The sequence below is a fragment of the Colossoma macropomum genome, unplaced genomic scaffold (assembly GCF_904425465.1).
Source record: "Colossoma macropomum unplaced genomic scaffold, Colossoma_macropomum, whole genome shotgun sequence".
NCBI classification, from domain to species: domain Eukaryota; kingdom Metazoa; phylum Chordata; class Actinopteri; order Characiformes; family Serrasalmidae; genus Colossoma; species Colossoma macropomum.
In genome coordinates, this window is record NW_023494804.1 from 31552953 (window position 1) to 31570913 (window position 17961).

The 17961-nt window shown below is 41.4% G+C and overlaps 1 protein-coding gene across 2 annotated transcripts in view; it reads left to right on the top strand.

The window, feature by feature from the left end:
• The first annotated feature begins 2723 nt into the window (after positions 1 to 2723).
• trim3b (tripartite motif containing 3b) overlaps positions 2724 to 17961 on the top strand; it is an 81628-nt gene continuing 66390 nt past the window's right edge. Inside the window, exons 1-2 of one of the 2 annotated variants that reach the window (XM_036594580.1) lie at positions 2724 to 2832; positions 6536 to 6588. The gene's annotated coding sequence lies outside the window, so the exon portion shown is untranslated. Of the gene's footprint in view, positions 2833 to 6535; positions 6589 to 13743; positions 13940 to 17961 lie in introns of those variants that run through there. The other variant, XM_036594581.1, reaches the window with a different exon arrangement.

Here is a 17961-nt window from a genome sequence, read left to right on the forward strand (position 1 = left end):
ACAAAACAAAAAAATTTTAGTCCAAAAGCTTACGTCAACACTATTGTAAAAGCGTCTCACTATGTATGACTTTGTGAGGGAGCTTTTAGAGTCATTAAACACATCAGACGTCTGGTTCCTATCACCACCACTATGAACAGTTCTGACTCCGAATGATATTTCAAATATTATGAAGAAATTTAGAAAAACTGGTGGAATTCCTGTTTAACTGTACTCTGTCATTCACTGGTTGCTTCAAATTGCTTTAAAAGAACAGTTTAAAATCCATAAAAATGGTAAGTTTGCTTTCTCAATCTGTTTTCTGTTTGGTTAACGTTAAAATTCTGTGTACGAATGTGATTTTAAGTTAAGAAAATAGAACGAAAAACCCAGTCAAAACAAGATATTAGGTTTGTGGGACATTCTAGTGTAGCATCGGTGTTCAGGAAGCTTGGATTTGATAGGCCACTGTAGTTGTGCGTCATTCTGTAGTCCTTGTTATGCCCATATTAGGAATTGCGGGTCTGGGCTCCATTTCTCTATGGCCAGAATGAATAAGGTTTTCGAAAAATCGCCTCTATCGCCCCCTGTGTTAAATACAAATGTTCAGAAGATACATTCTGTCCTGTGAACATTCCTCTCTCCTGGATCCCCTGAATCACAAGGTCGTTAAAGAGTTGAAATATGAATATTGCTACATGTGAGCTAAAGCTACTGCGCTCTGAATTCACGTCATTAGACTGACAGCCTCCTTAATCAGATTATCACCCCATTATTATTTTAATACTGCTAACATTTTTCTGAGGACATTTTCTCAGGACATTCGCCAGCTTTTTGTTCGACTTTTCCCGTTCCACCTTAAGTGGTGCAGCGGCCACGTTCTGAACTGCTGCGCCATTTAAGGTGGAACGGGGAAATTAGAACAAACAGCCGGAGAAAAAGAAGCTGAGATCAGCTTCATGGAGGGTTGAAAGGCCTGATATGAGGAGGTTTCGCTATTAATGCTTAACAGCTGAGTAACATTAATTCGTTTGCTGGTCAGTATTTAGTCTCATTTGCTAATGTTTGTGATAGCTAGTCACAGCTGCTGCACCATTTAAGGTGGAACGAGAACATTCAAACAAGAAGCTGCGAAAAAAGGAAGCTAAATTCAGCCTCGTAGTTTTAATGCTGGTAGTATTTTTGATGAGTTTTAGTTTATCAAAATATCCCACCCAGAGGTTTTATTTACAGGTATTCCTGTAAATATGCACTATGGTAGAACATTTCGATAAGGTAGCGCAGCTCGTCGGAGCACCGCCACAGCCCGCCTTAGTTTCGTTTAGCTCAGTGACATCAAATTGATGCACAGTAGCTTTAGCTCACATGTAGCAGTATTAGTATTATAGCTCTTTAACGACCTCGTAATTCCGAGGATCCAGTGGTGTTCGGGAGAAAACTGTTCGCAGGACAGAACGTATCGGGTTCTGAACATTTGTATTTAACACGGGGTGATTTTTGGAAAACGCTATTCATTCTGGCCATAGAGAAATGGAGCTCAGACCCGGAATTCCTAATATGGGCATAACGAGGACTACTGAATGAAGCACGACTACAGTGGACTATTGACAGATAATTGCTACCAAAAATTTGGCAGCATTGAACCGATGTTTAGATTTGAATGATAGACCGATATTTAATGACTTGTTTAATGTAATCTAGAGGAGCAGAACACTGTGCTATGTTTTATTTTTTGTTTATATTTTATTTTAAGCCTATAGGAATTAGCATATATGTAATGGCTACTCAAGGTAGATTTAGCTTTACATTCTAATTAATGTTCATGTAGCGGCAGATATAGGCAAAAATATCAGCATCAGCACACAATTCTTATATCAGTGCTTCACTAATGGATTCGTTAACTTAATGTAAATATTGTCCATTACTGTGGTACCATGAAATATTGTGATGTTGACTTTTAGCAATATCGCCCAGGACTGTCCTCAAAGGCATGTCGTTTGTGAGCCTTTGCTTTGTTTTAGTGAGCACAGAAAGCAGCAGGACTCCATGTTCTTTCTCCCAGACAGAATCTTGCTGATGTGGCCTGATATATAGCCCAATATGTCCAGTGTTCCTTCCACCACCTATTATTTCTGTTTCAGGCCTCTCTCTCTCTCCGAGATGGATTGGGGTGGAATCTGAGGGCATTCGCCCTGTTGCCTAGGAAATGGTGTTGTTTACAGCGTGCTGTCATTTGGCCAGGGTCACAGTGAAATAATACCCCCTTGGAAAAAAAAGTCCCAGCACAGACTCTTCTTTCATGCAGGACCGGTGCCTGCCCAGCTCCACAACACAGCCACAGGCCACTTCTGTTCCTCTGATGTGGTTTACCACAGAGCACTTACCAACACTTACGTATGACACTGCCGGTGCATTAGAGTGGTTCTTTTTATGATTATTGCTGTTATTATTGTTTTTTTTTAATCATAATTGCTGTAAACAAAAGGCTGCTGTGTTTGTAGCAAAGACAGTCACCATTATATTGGAGAGAACTATATGGTGTCTGTTGTTGACCATGTGCAAGATTCAGGTGGACGGAATCAGGTTGTGTACATGAGCTTTTTAGTCTTGTGTGTGGTCACTAAATTCATCTGAACAAAACTCAGGGGCTCTGATCAACCGTGTGTGTGTGTGTGTGTGTGTGTGTGTGTGTGTGTGTCCATCAGGGGGTGGAGGCAGACAGGAGAGCTAGAGAGACACTTGAGCTGGAACGGAGAAGAACACACTTGAAGCACAGGATCACATGAGAAGGTGACTGGAGAGGCTTTGAGTGGAGCTCATACACCGTGAATGCACTACCTGTTGGAATCAAAGGTGAGTGAATTATTTTAATAATAATTATTGAATTTCTCATCTGATGCATGATGTCATGCTGTGAGGTGGGGATAAAATTTTACTTGAATTATGTGTTCAGGGTTGTATAAGGCGGTGGTTTGATGTCCATTTTGTTGATGAAGGACTTGAAGCTTTAGACCAACAGCAAGACGTGTAAATATCCATAATTCTGCACTGCCAAATTATTAATGCCTTTGCCGACCACAGGGCATGTTTATATGACACAAGATACAAAAAAAGCCAAATATGTAGCCCTGCATCAAAGTCAGAGAGCACCATTTTATTTACTTAACTTCAAGTTGAAACAAGTACAAAAAGATTCTTTTCATTTCTGAAGAGAGAGAGAGAGAGAGAGAGAGAGAGAGAGAGAGACATCAAAGGCAGGGGTGAAAAGAAAACGAGTGGAAAAAACACAAGTTTCCAAAACGTGATTAAAAGAAAATGAGACTCCTAACAACCTAATAGACAAAGAAAACTGCCCCCATCAGATAAACAGCACTTAAAGCTTTCATCTCTGAGAGAGAGGAGAAAATCAAGCTGCCTCAGATCTGAAAACATCCACAGGCGTTTCTGTCCATCCTTCCACTGTGAGAAGACGACTCAGCGCTGTGGGTCTGAAAGGATGAGTAGCTGTTCAAGAAGAACCTCACTGAGAAAAGGAGACGGACACATCAAACAAAGAAGCTGAACAATGGACTGACCACCCCAGAGTCCAGACCTCAACCACTGAATGTGTTTAAGATTGTTTGGGTTGTAAAAAACAGAAAATACAACCAACTTCTAAGACTGAACTTTGGAGATATAGAGCTGCAGATTTTGCAGATTTGCTGTAGCAATAAAGGCAAGTGTGGACGCACTAAATACCAAATAAAATCTTGATGATATTTTTTAGGTTTTTTGAAGTTCAAGAGGCTTTAATGTCTTTTCAGCTGTATACAATTAAACAGTGAAACGAAACAACATTCCTCCAGGACCAACACAGGAACACAAACGCAGACAGTTCAGTACAATAAATAAATATGAAAGACTTACAATGAATACAAAACAGAACACAGGCAGTACACAGTACTGAGAGTATGTGGGGTCGTGCAAATGAGGATGTAGCATGCTGTAATACATTGAGTGTGTTTACATGCACTCAATAATCCGATTCATGATTGGATTTCTGCAGTTATCCGATTATTCGAATAGTCATGTAAACACCATACTCCGATCTAGAAATCTGATTAAGAAATCTGATAAAGAGCCTGGATTTTAGCGCAGTAATCAGATTTCTCAGTAAACTCTTTCTCAGTAAACTCTTACTCTGATTTCTTTCGGATTTCTCAGTCTGCGCATGCGCAAAAACAGACTGCAGTACCGGAAATAAGTGAGTAGCGATACTGCGAGACGCAGCAAAACACTTTTGGAGGTGCCGAAACCGAACACGAAATAAAGGTTTTGAATATTCTTCATCTTCTAGATGATGTGTGTTCAGCATGAAGTTTGAGTTTTATGTTACGTTTACGTCATGTCGTCTTCTGTGACTTTATTGGCTGGTTGTAAAGCAGAAATCCGATTACTGTCTGACTCATGTAGACCCAGAGTTTCCCCGTTATCTGATTACTCAAGTGCATGTAAATGCATTAATCAGATTACTGCCAAAATCTGATTTTATGCAGTTGTCAGAATATTAAGTGCATTTAATCGCGCTCACTAGCAGATTAGCAGATAGCTTAGCATATATGAGAATAGCAGCAACTGCGGTAGCAGCCAGAACGGCAATGGAATACAGTATTTGGTTGATACAGTAATTCTAGCAGCTGATATTGTTAAAGGAGTAAAATGTGCAAAACGCAAGTATATCAGATATTTAAGTCGTATTAAGTGAAGTATTCTGTGAAGTGCAGTATTGTATGCTTGATGTATGTTTGTGGACTTCAAACAGTCTGGATTTTAAAAGTAAATCGCTATTCACTTCAGAGAAGCACCTGTTTAAAACAAGACTAATTTACAGCAAGTCCTTATTTTCACAGTAAGCCTAATTTGCATCGTGGCTGCTTCACCAGTAGAGGTCGCCAGAGAAAAGCAACACGCAAAGAGGGGCTCTGTGTAAAATTTACTCAGCAGGATTCGCTGAAAAGAATTCCTCGTCCTTGGAGTCTGACGCCCAGCACATCGGCCACGCTTTATTTCTTTTTCATTCTTTTTCAAGGGCAGATCCTGTTGTCACACCAAGGCTGGTGCCAAGGTGTCCAGCTGCAGTCCTGGGTGTCCACTGCCTTTCCTTCTTTAGTTATTTCAGCCCAGTTTAATGATCCCAGTTTAAACCACCAGATTACTGTGACAGTGGGGATGACGAGTCAAATGTGTTTGAACAGGAAAAGCGGTGACACTTTATCTGGAGTGGGACTTTTAGATGAAACAAACACACAGACTCTCAGTAGCATGTCAAACACATGTAAGGGTGAGGACTAGGTTTTGGGTTAAGGTTAAGGTTAGGATTAGGGCCAGGGCGAGGATTAGGATTAGGTTTTGGGTTAAGGTTAAGGTTAGGATTAGGATTAGGTTCTGGGTTGAGGTTAGGGTTAGGATTAGGTCCAGGGTGAGGGTTAGGATTAGGTTTTGGGTTGAGGTTAAGGTTAAGGTTAGGATTAGGTTTTGGGTTGAGGTTAGGGTTAGGATTAGGTCCAGGTTGAGGGTTAGGATTAGGTTTTGGGTTGAGGTTAAGGTTAGGATTAGGTTTTGGGTTAAGGTTAGGATTAGGTCCAGGGTGAGGGCTAGGATTAGGTTTTGGGTTGAGGTTAAGGTTAAGGTTAGGATTAGGTTTTGGGTTAAGGTTAGGATTAGGTCCAGGGTGAGGGCTAGGATTAGGTTTTGGGTTGAGGTTAAGGTTAAGGTTAGGATTAGGTTTTGGGTTAAGGTTAGGATTAGGCCCAGGGTGAGGGTTAGGATTAGGTTTTGGTTTGAGGTTAAGGTTAGGGGTTAGGATTTGGGGTGAGGGTTAGGATTAGGTTTTGGGTTAAGGTTAGGATTAGGCCCAGGGTGAGGGTTAGGATTAGGTTTTGGTTTGAGGTTAAGGTTAAGGTTAGGATTAGGGGTGAAGGTTAGGATTAGGTTTTGGGTTAAGGTTAGGATTAGGTCCAGGATGAGGGTTAGGATTAGGTTTTGGGTTGAGGTTAAGGTTAAGGTTAGGATTAGGGCCAGGGTGAGGGTTGGGATTAGGTTTTGGGTTAAGGTTAGGATTAGGTCCAGGGTGAGGGTTAGGATTAGGTTTTGGGTTGAGGTTAGTGTTAGGATTAGGGCCAGGGTGAGGGTTAGGATTAGGTTTTGGGTTGAGATTAGGGTTAAGATTAGGGCCAGGGTGAGGGTTAGGATTAGGTTTTGGGTTGAGATTAGGGTTAGGATTAGTTCCAGAGTGAGGGTTGAGGTTTGGCTTGAGGTTAAGGTTAGGATTAGGTCCAGGGTGAGGGTTAGGATTAGGTTTTGGGTTGAGTTTAAGTTTAGGGGTTAGGATTAGGGCCAGGGTGAGGGTTAGGTTTTGGGTTTAGGTTAAGGTTAGGATTAGGTCCAAGGATAGGATTACGTTTTGGGTTTAGGTTAATGATCAATATAGATCATTGTTCATGAGTAAAAATAATTTTTCCACTTGTTTTAACTATTTATTTCTTTTTTCCAACTTTTATCCCTTGTTTATGGACAGGTCATCCCAAAATCAACCTGTTGGAGTTCAGACACAGCCGGCAAAATGATTGGGTAAGTTTCAAATGCATGCAGTAGGAATGCTTGAAAAAGAATATTTCAGATACTGAACTTTTATGCTTGATAAGTAGGATGTCAAGATGAGGGCTAATAGCTGCTAAACTGATGAAATCCAAATTACAATTCCGCTAAAGAAACTCAACATCCAGATCTTGAACGGAGCCCTAAAAGGGATTAATTAACGGAGACTTCTGTTCCGGATCATTATTCCTCAATCGTAATCCCCCTCCACAGTGGAATTCATGAGCTGGCCTACTTGCCTAAATGAATACTTAACCGGAGGAGGCCAAGTGGAAATTAAACGGAAGTAATAGAGAATAGAGAGGGGGTCAGCATCTGAGTGTGCGCACTTTTGGTCATTTGGTCATGCATTTTTGGTCCTTTTGGCCAGAGGACGGGTCATTTCTGGACTCCCTCTTGCCAGGAAGTGGTGACGTGTGGAAGTGACTCAGTGAAGGCACGTCCTAAAAGCGAGCTAAAAAAAGAGCTTCATGTTGGACTTTGCTCATATTACACACTAAACTCTGTTGTAGCCAAGATTCTGTTATTATAAACACCAAATAGTTGTGATAGCTGATGGTTGATGTTGATGCTGGACGTGCTGAGCTTTGGACTTTCAAAAGCTGCTGACCTTGTTGCTTTTAGGAGGATTTGATAAAACTAACATGAAACACTTTTCACAGCCTTTTAGTATTTATTAATGTTCAGAGAAATAAGGAATGACTGTTCTTTTCAAGTAATCAAACCCTGCAACAAAACAAGGCTGATGTACTCTGTTACTGTCAGCAATACATTTTTGTATATGTATCGAGTGCTTCAGTAAATCCGGCCCAGTTTCTGTTCAGAAAACCCGTGTGAATTCAGAGTGAGGCAGGGCTGGGAGGACCTTTGTATTACTGCTGTGGGTGAACTTTGATCCGGAGATGATTAGGTGAGACTGAGCTTTGCAATGAGCCTTAATCTTTCAGGCTCCTTCAGAAAACAATAGGCTTGTTAGAGCAAACAAAGCCATCCAGTTACCGACTCCTGTGACCAGCCGAGCTCTCACATGCCATTTGCTGGCTAAGGCAAAGCCAAGTGGTGGCCAGAGGTGGCCAGTGATGCCCTAGAACAGGGCAACCACTAAAGGGGCCATATTAAAAAATCTCAACAAATGCGTGGGCCAGAGAAGTTTCTATTTCATTTTTAATTAATGTTGTACTGTAACCTGAACTGGCCATTGTTTGTTTAAAATGCGCAAAAACAGCAGTAAAACATAAGCACTTGTAGTAAACCTTGAAATATTACATGGACACTTGAAATATTCAAACTTTAAATGTCCCCATGAGCTCCGTCTTTTAAACCTGCCTATTAGCTTGAGTTGTGTAGAATTGAGGTGTAACTGCTGTCACATAGATGGTTGTTGGGGTAGGAGATTCAGAGCGCACATTACGTTGCAGTGCATGCTGGGGACTGTAGTGCAGAGAAAATTAAAATACTTTAAAATACTTTTGCGGGCCGGATAGGATTGGGCCAGATCAGGCCTGCGGGCCTTGTGTTTAACCATGGGAATGAAGCACAACCACCCTGGTTATGGAAAGGAAGACAGTCAGTCATCGATAAAGGAACAGTTATGTTTATGGTGAAAATCTGCAGTCAGGTTAGTTACCAGTCAGTTATAAGAGGCTGATGATGCTGTATTTAGGTTAAATTGCTGAGCAGCAGCCGAGTACGCTGGGTTCCTTCAGCAGTGCTGCTTTGTAAGCTGCATTATGAAGTAGGCTATGCGATGGTAAGATGAGTTCACAATCGTTCACAATCAGTTTTTCGAGCTGAATACATGCATCTGTTGTATGTTCCCTTATCCAGTGCTGTCTGGCTAGCTTTCTAATCACTCGACTCATGCATAACCTGTAGTGAGGACAGCGTGAATGCGTAACGTCTATGGCTTGTTTATATTAAAATGGTTTTCTTAATGTTGTGCACTGAAAAAAAAGCTATTTAATTTACTTGATACAAACACATCATTTCCTCATGAATAACAGATAGACACAATCACTGTGTTGATGTAATATTTGATTCATGTGGAAATGATGGACAGATTTATTTATGTGAAAAAAACAATGCATCACTTTTTGTGTCATTTTAATGCGGTAGCAGCTTTTTTTCTTAGCAGCGTGCCACCTCTCTAAAATCTCTGGGTCTACCTTGGCTACCCCATTCTAAAAGTTGCAGCTACACTCCTGTTTGCTGGTAAAATGAGGCTGTTTTGATGCTCTGAGATTGTTAAATGCCGTGAAACACTGCTGATGCATGTTGCTGTGTAGGGTTGGCTTGGGTGCCAGACGATTAGTCATAGCACTCAACTTACCCGATAGACAAGCGCGTATGTGGCTGGCTCCTGTAATATTCAGCAAATACCCAGGTTACATTGTCTTTATGTATTTAGGTAGCTGTAGTTCCTTCTTCTCCACAGTAAGTGCTTATTCTGAACAACAGAAGTCATAGAAAACCTGTTAATGTAAGTAGTTCTCTCCGAAACCTGCAATAGTAGAATTAAGGCGTTTAAGCCAAATATATATCATGATTCTTATCATAATATATAGGCATGTTCACAATACACAATTGTACAATACAATAATACAATAATCTTTCTTTCACTCAAATATGCAGTAGGTCAGGTCTTTAAGTAGTGATGACAGAGATGAAACAATACCAGGTTTCAATATTGCAGTTTCTGATACAATTGCAATGTTGCAACCATGAGCGTTGGCCGATAATGAGCCAATATACTTCTTGAAAAACTATTTTGGCTATTTTGGATTGAAGCAGTTCACTTAAGATGAGCACTAAATGTAGGTTATAATACCTAAACTACTCAAACTCTCTACTACCCCGCAGAGAAAAATACACAGCTATAGTTATATTATTATACATTACTGTTATAACAACTAGGCTTAGCGATATAATTACATACTGGCGATCATTGGTTAAGCTGAAAACGATACTTTAGCAATGCTTTCATTTTAAATAGCTAAATAATTTTACATTATAAACACATGAAATGTTTTAAACAGTAAATTATTATGGGTCAATAATAAGCCGTTCAGCTTTGGTGGAGTCAATTTTCCCAGAGTACGACATACAGTCTGAGGAAATTTCTCAGCTAAGTGTCCTAATAAATTGTAAAATTATGAAAATGTCATACTTCATGATTTTTCACAGGCATCTGTACCTGAATTCCAGAGCCCATCTTCTATAACTAGGATGGTAAATATCTTATTTGTCACGTGTAAAGCACGTGGCTTTGGAACTCACATCTAGCAGTGTGAACATGCTCCAGCAGAGGGTGCTATTAGCACACAAGTTTCTTTTGTGTCCGTCATTTAAAGAGAAGAAACAGCCCTGAACTCCAGCATGATCTCTCAAACCCATAGATATACAGCAACAACTTTCAAAGTGACGCATGAAATAGCCTATCACAAAAAAAAGTTACTCAATGTTATATTTAATATGTGATATCTGTTAGAGTTTGACTAAATCAGCTAAAAACTGTAACCATATAATTGATAATCCAGATTTTTTTTAACAAGAAAATAATGTGCTAATCATTTTTTAGGTATCGCTCAGGCCTACTTACAGCATGACATCACACAGTGTGAGTGTGTGCTATTATAGGACTGGATTGGATAAATTTATTTCACTCCGACATTCTGTCCATCATTTTCAGTTGATACTAGTCCGATATCTATATGCTTCAATACTGATAATTGACAATACCCTTAATATGCTCAGAAAGCTTACTGTGACAGTTTATTGTGATAGTGATTCAAATCACCCACCCCTAGGTAGAATAAACAAACGGGTCATTCAACAGAAACATCTACATTTTATCTCTCCATAGGAGTCACTGGTGTTACTGATCCTCATTGGTGTTACACATAATAAAGGGAACACCAGAGACATTTTTAATGAACAATGCATTTTACAAAATGACTGCTACAGAATATCAAACCACATGTTGTCAGTCATGGAATATCCACTAAAATATGGAATTTAATCCATTTGTATTCCATTTTTTCACAATTACCTAAGAATAAAGTCGGTCACACCAGTGACTTCAGCTGAAAAGCTTCATATGAAATCATGAGCTAAATGAGAAAATCTCTGATAACTGAAAGACACAGTGGACTCACCATGAGCTTTTCTTCATAGATCCTCAGAAAACAGGTAAAAGGAAGTCAAGTGATGTCATCAGTGTGACTTTTATTTCAGAATAAGAGATTTTTTGTTATGCAGTGACACCAGTGACACGACTCCTGGGGACAGCAACTTTCATTATATATTTCATAATATTTATTCTGCATTTGTTTTCTTTATGGTCTTTAAATCATATATTTCATAGTCACGAATAGATTATTGCAGTTAAAATTGCAGAAAAATGTGTTTTTTGTGAATATGTTCTCAGCCTTTACACATGACTGTGAGGACCAGCACTTCTGTGGTGCTTGGAATTCTATATAATTGATTTAAAACCAATATTGCTAAATTGATGAATCAAGAAGGTGTAACTGTTAAAATAACTTATTGTTTCATTTTAAAGTATAAATTTTTTCAAGTGTAATATATCTGTAAACACTAGGGACACAAAAATGGACGTTTCTATAGAAAGACTCAAACACAGAATGATGTATAACTAAAAATGTGAGAGAATCTAGTTGCAGTGTGATGGGATGTTTTTAAGAATGCTTCATGTACATTTCTGTCTGATGTATTATGGAGGCTGTAAGTTCTGTCTGTGTGATCAGACCCTGGGAAATGCAGCATCACTCTAAGTCAGTCCTAAGATTGAGCTACCACTCTCTCTCTGTCTCTTTCCCTCTCTCTCTCTCTCTCTCTCTCCTCTTCATGTAGCAGTTATTGTAACGTCTATGAGATCACCAGCTCTCTGCTGTTCTTAAATGATGCTCCTCCAGGCCACTGGTAGACAGAGAGGAAGTGAGAGAGAGAAAGCGAGAGTGCAAGAGGAGGGGTAAGGGGCAGGCAGCCATCTGGGCTCTGCTGCACTGGATGCAGTCTCCATGGCAACATGGCTCGCTCACACAATCAAATCCAGGCTTTAAGCCTGAGCCCCGCCCCCCTCCCCCATTCCACATGCAGTCTGTGATTCCACTGGCTGAGACTCGCAGCCCCACCTCCGAACCCAAACCCTGCCTACACCCTCATTCCGCTGCAACCGGCTTCTCTTTCAGTCCCAAACTATGTGTGTGGCTTTATTTTTTTGCTGTCTTGGTGACGAGTGCTGGGCTGTCTGGTTACAGATGCTAAACTGCTTAGTTTCTCCACAACGTCAGCTTAATACGCACAGCCAACATTAGCTGGCTCGGTACGTCAGTGATGGATCACACCGCCTTACTGCCATCACTCCTACAGCATCCATGTCAGAGCATATCACAGTATTCAGACACCAGTCAGCAGACGACTGGGTTTCTCTATTCTATCGTAGTAGTTTGAGGGGTGAACCGCAATATATCTGACACTCGCTGTGTAAAAGCATTAACTGCAGTGTGAATCTCTCACACCAGACAGAGTCCTCCTTTTAGGTCCGTTTAAACTGAAATCTGTGCTTTTTGGTCTTGTTTGATCTACAGTAACATCAGTTCGCTGTGTGTATGACGGAGCACTGCTTCAAGTAAGCCAGCTGCTAAAAACAGCTAGCCTGGGAAGATAGCGTTCTCCCACAGTCCAATACCACACATACAGAATCCTCAGTTCACTGTAGTTTAAATCAGGGCTGTAACTCATATGAACCACTTCTTTCTTTCACTTTTGTTGCTTAGGAATGCACTAATACTAAAATATGACTGAGCGCTGTAACAGTGCTGTAGTTGTGAGGAGCAGACGTGATTTAACGCTGCTAAAGCTTGTTAGGATGTGAGGAAAGAGGCGAGTTCACTGTAGGACAGTACAGTTGCTCCAGTCAAACAGGGAATATATAACTCCACCTTTCAGACGTTGCTAAAGTATATTTGGCGACTCATTTCACTCCCAGAAGTGCGCCCTCTCGTGGCGACAGCAGGGTAGTGTCACTTTCATTGCAGTAGAAAACGTCAACAGGGCTGTCGCCAGAACGTGGAAGTGTGAGAATGGTCTAATATATCGAACACACATTTATGGAACATTTCAGATGTTTCTGTCCAGGAAAGCTATATTTGCGATGATTATCGTTATCATTTTATCGTCCAGCTCTATATAGGAGGGATATTTTTAGCTTGCCTTGGTGTGTTTAAGATGACCCCCCCCCCTTGCTTGACTTTTCCGAGCTGCTGTTTGTGTATATACAGGAAAGGCCCTGTTTGGTGTCCAAGCAGTCTTTGGATCTCTATCCGTCTTCACTGTTACAGTCCACTCTTACCTTACACCTCACACAAACCCCTCATCTTCCTCTGATCTCTTGATTTCTGTCTTTATCCACCACCCCCCCCTCCACAACCCCCCGCCCCCAGATCCATTCCTTCAAGTCCGGCCGTGCATGCTAATAAAGCACCCCCACCCCCCCACCCAAACCCTACCGAAAACAAAAGCCTCTTTCACAATGTGGCTCACATGATCGCCATGTAGATGCCATCAGCCTTCATCATACAAGGGGAGCCATTGATTTATCGGCCGAGTGGCTTTCGCCAAGGCATTGCTCTCTAATCTCCACTGTAAGCGCTAAGCTCTCAGAGTCCCAAGCGAGATAGGGAGGAGGCGTCCGGACGGTATGATGACCTCCTCCCCTTTCTTTTCTTTATATTTAATTTGGGATGGAAGTGCCTGTGTTTCAGGGCCAAGTCAGAGACCACAGTGAGAGAGGGCGAGAGAGGTAGACAGACAGAGAGAGAGAGAGAGAGAGAGGGCTCATCCTCCAGTGGGGAAGATTTTCTGCACCATACAGGAATATCTCTCTCTCTCTCTCTCTCTCTCTTTTTTTTTCTCTCTCTCTCCCTGTCATTGGCTGTCCACACCCCCTCCTCTCCTCCTCAGAGCCAATATGCTCCCACCATCTTTACTCTCCCTCCCTCTGTCTCTCTCTCTCTCTCTCTCTCTCCCTCTCTCACATACACACTCTCTCTTGCTCGCTCACGCCCTGCTGCTTGCTTACCTCTGTGCTCCTCTGCTTTCTGCCTTTTCTGTCTCCTTTTTCCGGATCTCTGCGTCTTTGTTTGGCTTTTTTGAGCTCTACCTGGGATGTGGATGTGCAAGGATGGGTGGATTTCTCTCTGGAAGACTGCGCTGATGCTGCACTGAGCCCTGTCTTGCTTTTTTTTTTTCCCCCATCCCTCCCTTCTTCCCTCCCTCTCTCTCTCTTTCTGCGAAAGCTCACGTGAGTACTGCGCTGGGGAGCTCCCCCACTTTCTCTCGTTTTTCTCATGCATTGTCCCCATGCAGTTAGGCGATCTCTGTGCTCTCTCCATCTATCTATCTATGTATCTATGTCTCTCTATCTCTCTCTCATATATGTATATATGTATATATATATATATATATATATATATGTATATATGTATATATGTATATATATATATATGTATATATGTATATGTGAGAGAGATAGAGAGACATAGATACATGGATAGATAGATGGAGAGAACACAGAGATCGCTAATTAACATTTTATATATATAAAATGTATGTGTGTGTGTATATATATGAACATGTGCATGTCTGTCTCTGCTCTCTCTCTGCTCTCTCTCTCTCTCTCTCTCTCTCTCTTCTCCTCATCCTGCGTTTTCCATTTTCCCATATGTGCTGTGTATTGGATTGATATGAATAATTTACTGCAGTGTCTGGCATTACAGTCAGCACTGCTTCACTGACAGGCAAACCACACACTGTCTCTATGCACACCACCAGCATCCGGTGGCCACCCTGCCTCTCCCTGCTTATGTAAAGCGACAGAGGGACCAAAGGTAGTATGTATGTGTGGTGCAGCGTTCCTCTCCGTCTCCACCTGTAAACACGGTGCTCTCCTCTGCACACTGCTCTGATTTCATATGTAGGGTGTATATATATATATAAAAGCTTATGGATGCTGCCGTGTCATCACTTCAGGCTACTGTGTTCTCTCATAGCCTCTTTAGATAGTGACAGAATATTGCTTTAACAACAGATGTTGTTGTAGTAATCATGTGTGGCAGTTCAAAATATTCTAGGTATGTACTGTATTGTAAGAGTCAGACACCACCCTTCATTTAGCCCACTATTCATTTAGTTTCCAGGGAATGGAAGTTTTCATTCAGCATCAGGGGGAACAAATCTGAAAACGCATATGCTTCTGTGCTGTTCATTTCCATAATATTAATATTTTCAGTATGTGTTTACCCTTTGCCTTTATTATAGCTTTGGTTCTTTTCGGCAGACTTGCTTTCACACTTTTCCACAGTTCAGTCTTAGAAGTGGTTTAGTTTCTGCTTCTCACAAATCCAATTAATCCCAAACACGTTCCGTGATGTTGACGTTTGGGCTCTGGGTGGTAAGTCCGTTGTTCTGAGGACACAAGCAGCTTCTTTGTGCTTCAGCAACAGCTTCTCAGCTTCTTAGCTACACATCCTTTCAGACTCTGTGTTGAGTTGCCTTCTCACAGTGGAAGGATGGACAGAAACCGCTGTGGGGTGGCTGGTAGCCTAGTGGTAGGAGAAGTGAGTCATCAACCTCGACTGACCAGGTATACCTGGTTGTGCTCTTGGGCAAGGCACTTAACCGCCCGCTGCCCCAGGCGGCTGCTCTGCTGGCGACGCTGTGCTGTTCCCAGATTGGGCAAAGTTCCCTTGTAGGACCAATAAAGTACATAACATAACAAGTGGAGCCTGAGTTTCTCCCAACAATCATAGATGAAAGCTTCAAAGCTTTAAGCACTGTTCGTCTGATGATGACTGTTTTGATGGTCTTGCATGGTTGTTAGGAGTTCCAATTTCCCAATATCTTTTAATGTGTTTTTTCCCCAAAAAACTACTTTGGAAACTCTTGCTTTTTCACTTATTTTCTATTGGCTTCCCTTCCTTATGCAAGTGGATTATCTTATATCTAATCTCCATCGAAATATCTCCTGAAAAATAATAACTTGTACAGGGAGATTCACTCAAAAGAGGCCCAGGATATTCTGTAATAACTTTTGGTAGGACGAAGCAATCTGAACGAAACAATGTGCAATGAGCTCTTCAGTATATGGAGCTTCGAACAAGCCGGGATGCCCCTGCGTCAGAGCGATGAGGTAGGCGCTGTACAGCCGTCGTGACGTTTAACCTCCATTTGCAACTTCTGGGAGCATACCCCTGTACCCTTTCATGTGTCTGGCAGAAAACGGAGATCACTGCCAGCATGTAATGCAATCGATTTTACATACATCAAGTTTTGTAGGGTATTTTTTTGGTTCAGATTGCTTCGTCCTAACGGGAGTTACAACAGAATATTCGGGGCCTCTTTAGAGTGACTCTCCCTGTACTTAATGGCCATTTTGACTGGAAATCAAATAAATGAAGGGTGTTCTCAGGCTTTTTCCCAGTCCTGTAATATTCTCTGCCTGTCTAATTGGAGTGACGCGCATATCTTCGCATGTGTGTGATTCAGCAGTGTTTGGTGAGTCCACTCTCAGCACAGGGGGACTGTCTGCCTCTTCTCTTGGCTTCTGTTCAAGAATAGAATCAGATCCACAGTTTGACATATGTACTGTGGCACCTGTGAACTTTGGGAAAGAGCCCATGTGCTCGCGCTGAGCTGGCTTTGTGGTTCGCAATTTCAATTGTGTAAATCAGAAAGTGGACATTTTCCATTACTTGTCAAGCCAAGAACACCGAAGCACTCATGAAATGCATGCGTCACCTGTTCCAATCCATTTCCAGGCTGTAGAGTGCATGGCAACTTTCCTAGCCATGTGGTGGATAATGGACTCTGATGTGGGTCAGACGGTGTGAATGTAAATAATCCAGGCAGCTCTGAATGGGTGAAGATCCTCTCCTCACAGACAGTAAACTGGCTCAGGCTGTCTTGATCACTAAGAAAGCTGAAAAGGGTGGAAATATTGTGTGTGTATCAGAATCCAATCAGCAACTGACAATTTTTTTTTGGTTTAATTTTTGTTTATACACCGATCAGGTATAGCATTACGACCACCTCCTTGTTTCTACGCTCATTATCCATTTTATCAGCTCCACTTACTATATAGGTGCACTTTGTAGTTCTACAGTTACAGACTGTAGTCCATCTGTTTCTCTGATACTTTGTTAGCCCCCTTTTACCCTGTTCTTCAGTGGTCAGGACCCCCATGGACCCTCACAGAGCAGGTACTATTTGGGTGGTGGGTCATTCTCAGCACTGCAGTAACACTGACGTGGTGGTGGTGTGTTAGTGTGTGTTGTGCTGGTCTGAGTGGATCAGACACAGCAGTGCTGCTGGAGTTTTTAAACACTGTGTCCACTCACTGTCCACTCTATTAGACACTCCTACCTTGTCAGTCCACCTTGTAGATGTAAAGTCAGAGACGATAGCTCATCTGCTGCTGCACAGTTTGTGTTGGTCATCCTCTAGTCCTTCATCAGTGGTCACAGGATGCTGCCCACAGGACGCTGTTGCCTGGATATTTTTGGTTGGTGGACTATTCTCAGTCTGAGAACCTCAACACTGAGGTTGTCATAATGTTATGCCTGATTGGTGTGTGTGTGTGTGTGTGTGTGTGTGTGTGTGTGTGTGTGTGTGTATATGTATATATAATATGTATGTCGCTCTTGTTGTCCAAAATGGTAACTTTACAGGAGCAGGAAAAAACCTACTTTACTTTTAATGTAAGTCAATGGAACCAGACATTTTTCCAAGTCATTTTGGGTCATTTCTTTTGGTCCATGCATCATGAAATTTACATATAATCTAAAGGGTATCAGGCATTGTCAAATTATGTCAAAAACTGAAAAACGTCAAAAATTGAAAAAACAAGGTTTTGTTCCAACAGCAGCAATATATATGTGTGTGTGTGTGTGTGTGTGTGTGTGTGTGTGTGTGTGTGTGTGTATAATGAGAACACTATATGTAAACGAATTCACTTGCATAAAGAAGGGGTAACTTTGAGGAAAGTGAGTAAAAAGACAATTAAAAAAGTTTTAAAAAATGAATTTTTGGGGGAAAAAGATAATTAAAAGATATTACTCCTAACAACAGTGCAGTACTTAAAGCTTTCGTCTCTGAGACTGAGAAAATCAAGCTCTACTCTTGCTTCAGGTCTGAAAACATCCACAGTTGGTTGATGCTGTAGGTCTGAAAGGATGTGTAGCTGTCAGGAAGCTGTTACTGAGAAAAGGAGACAGACAAAAGAAAGAAAATTTGCAGATCAAATAAAGACGTTGCTGCTGTTCTTTG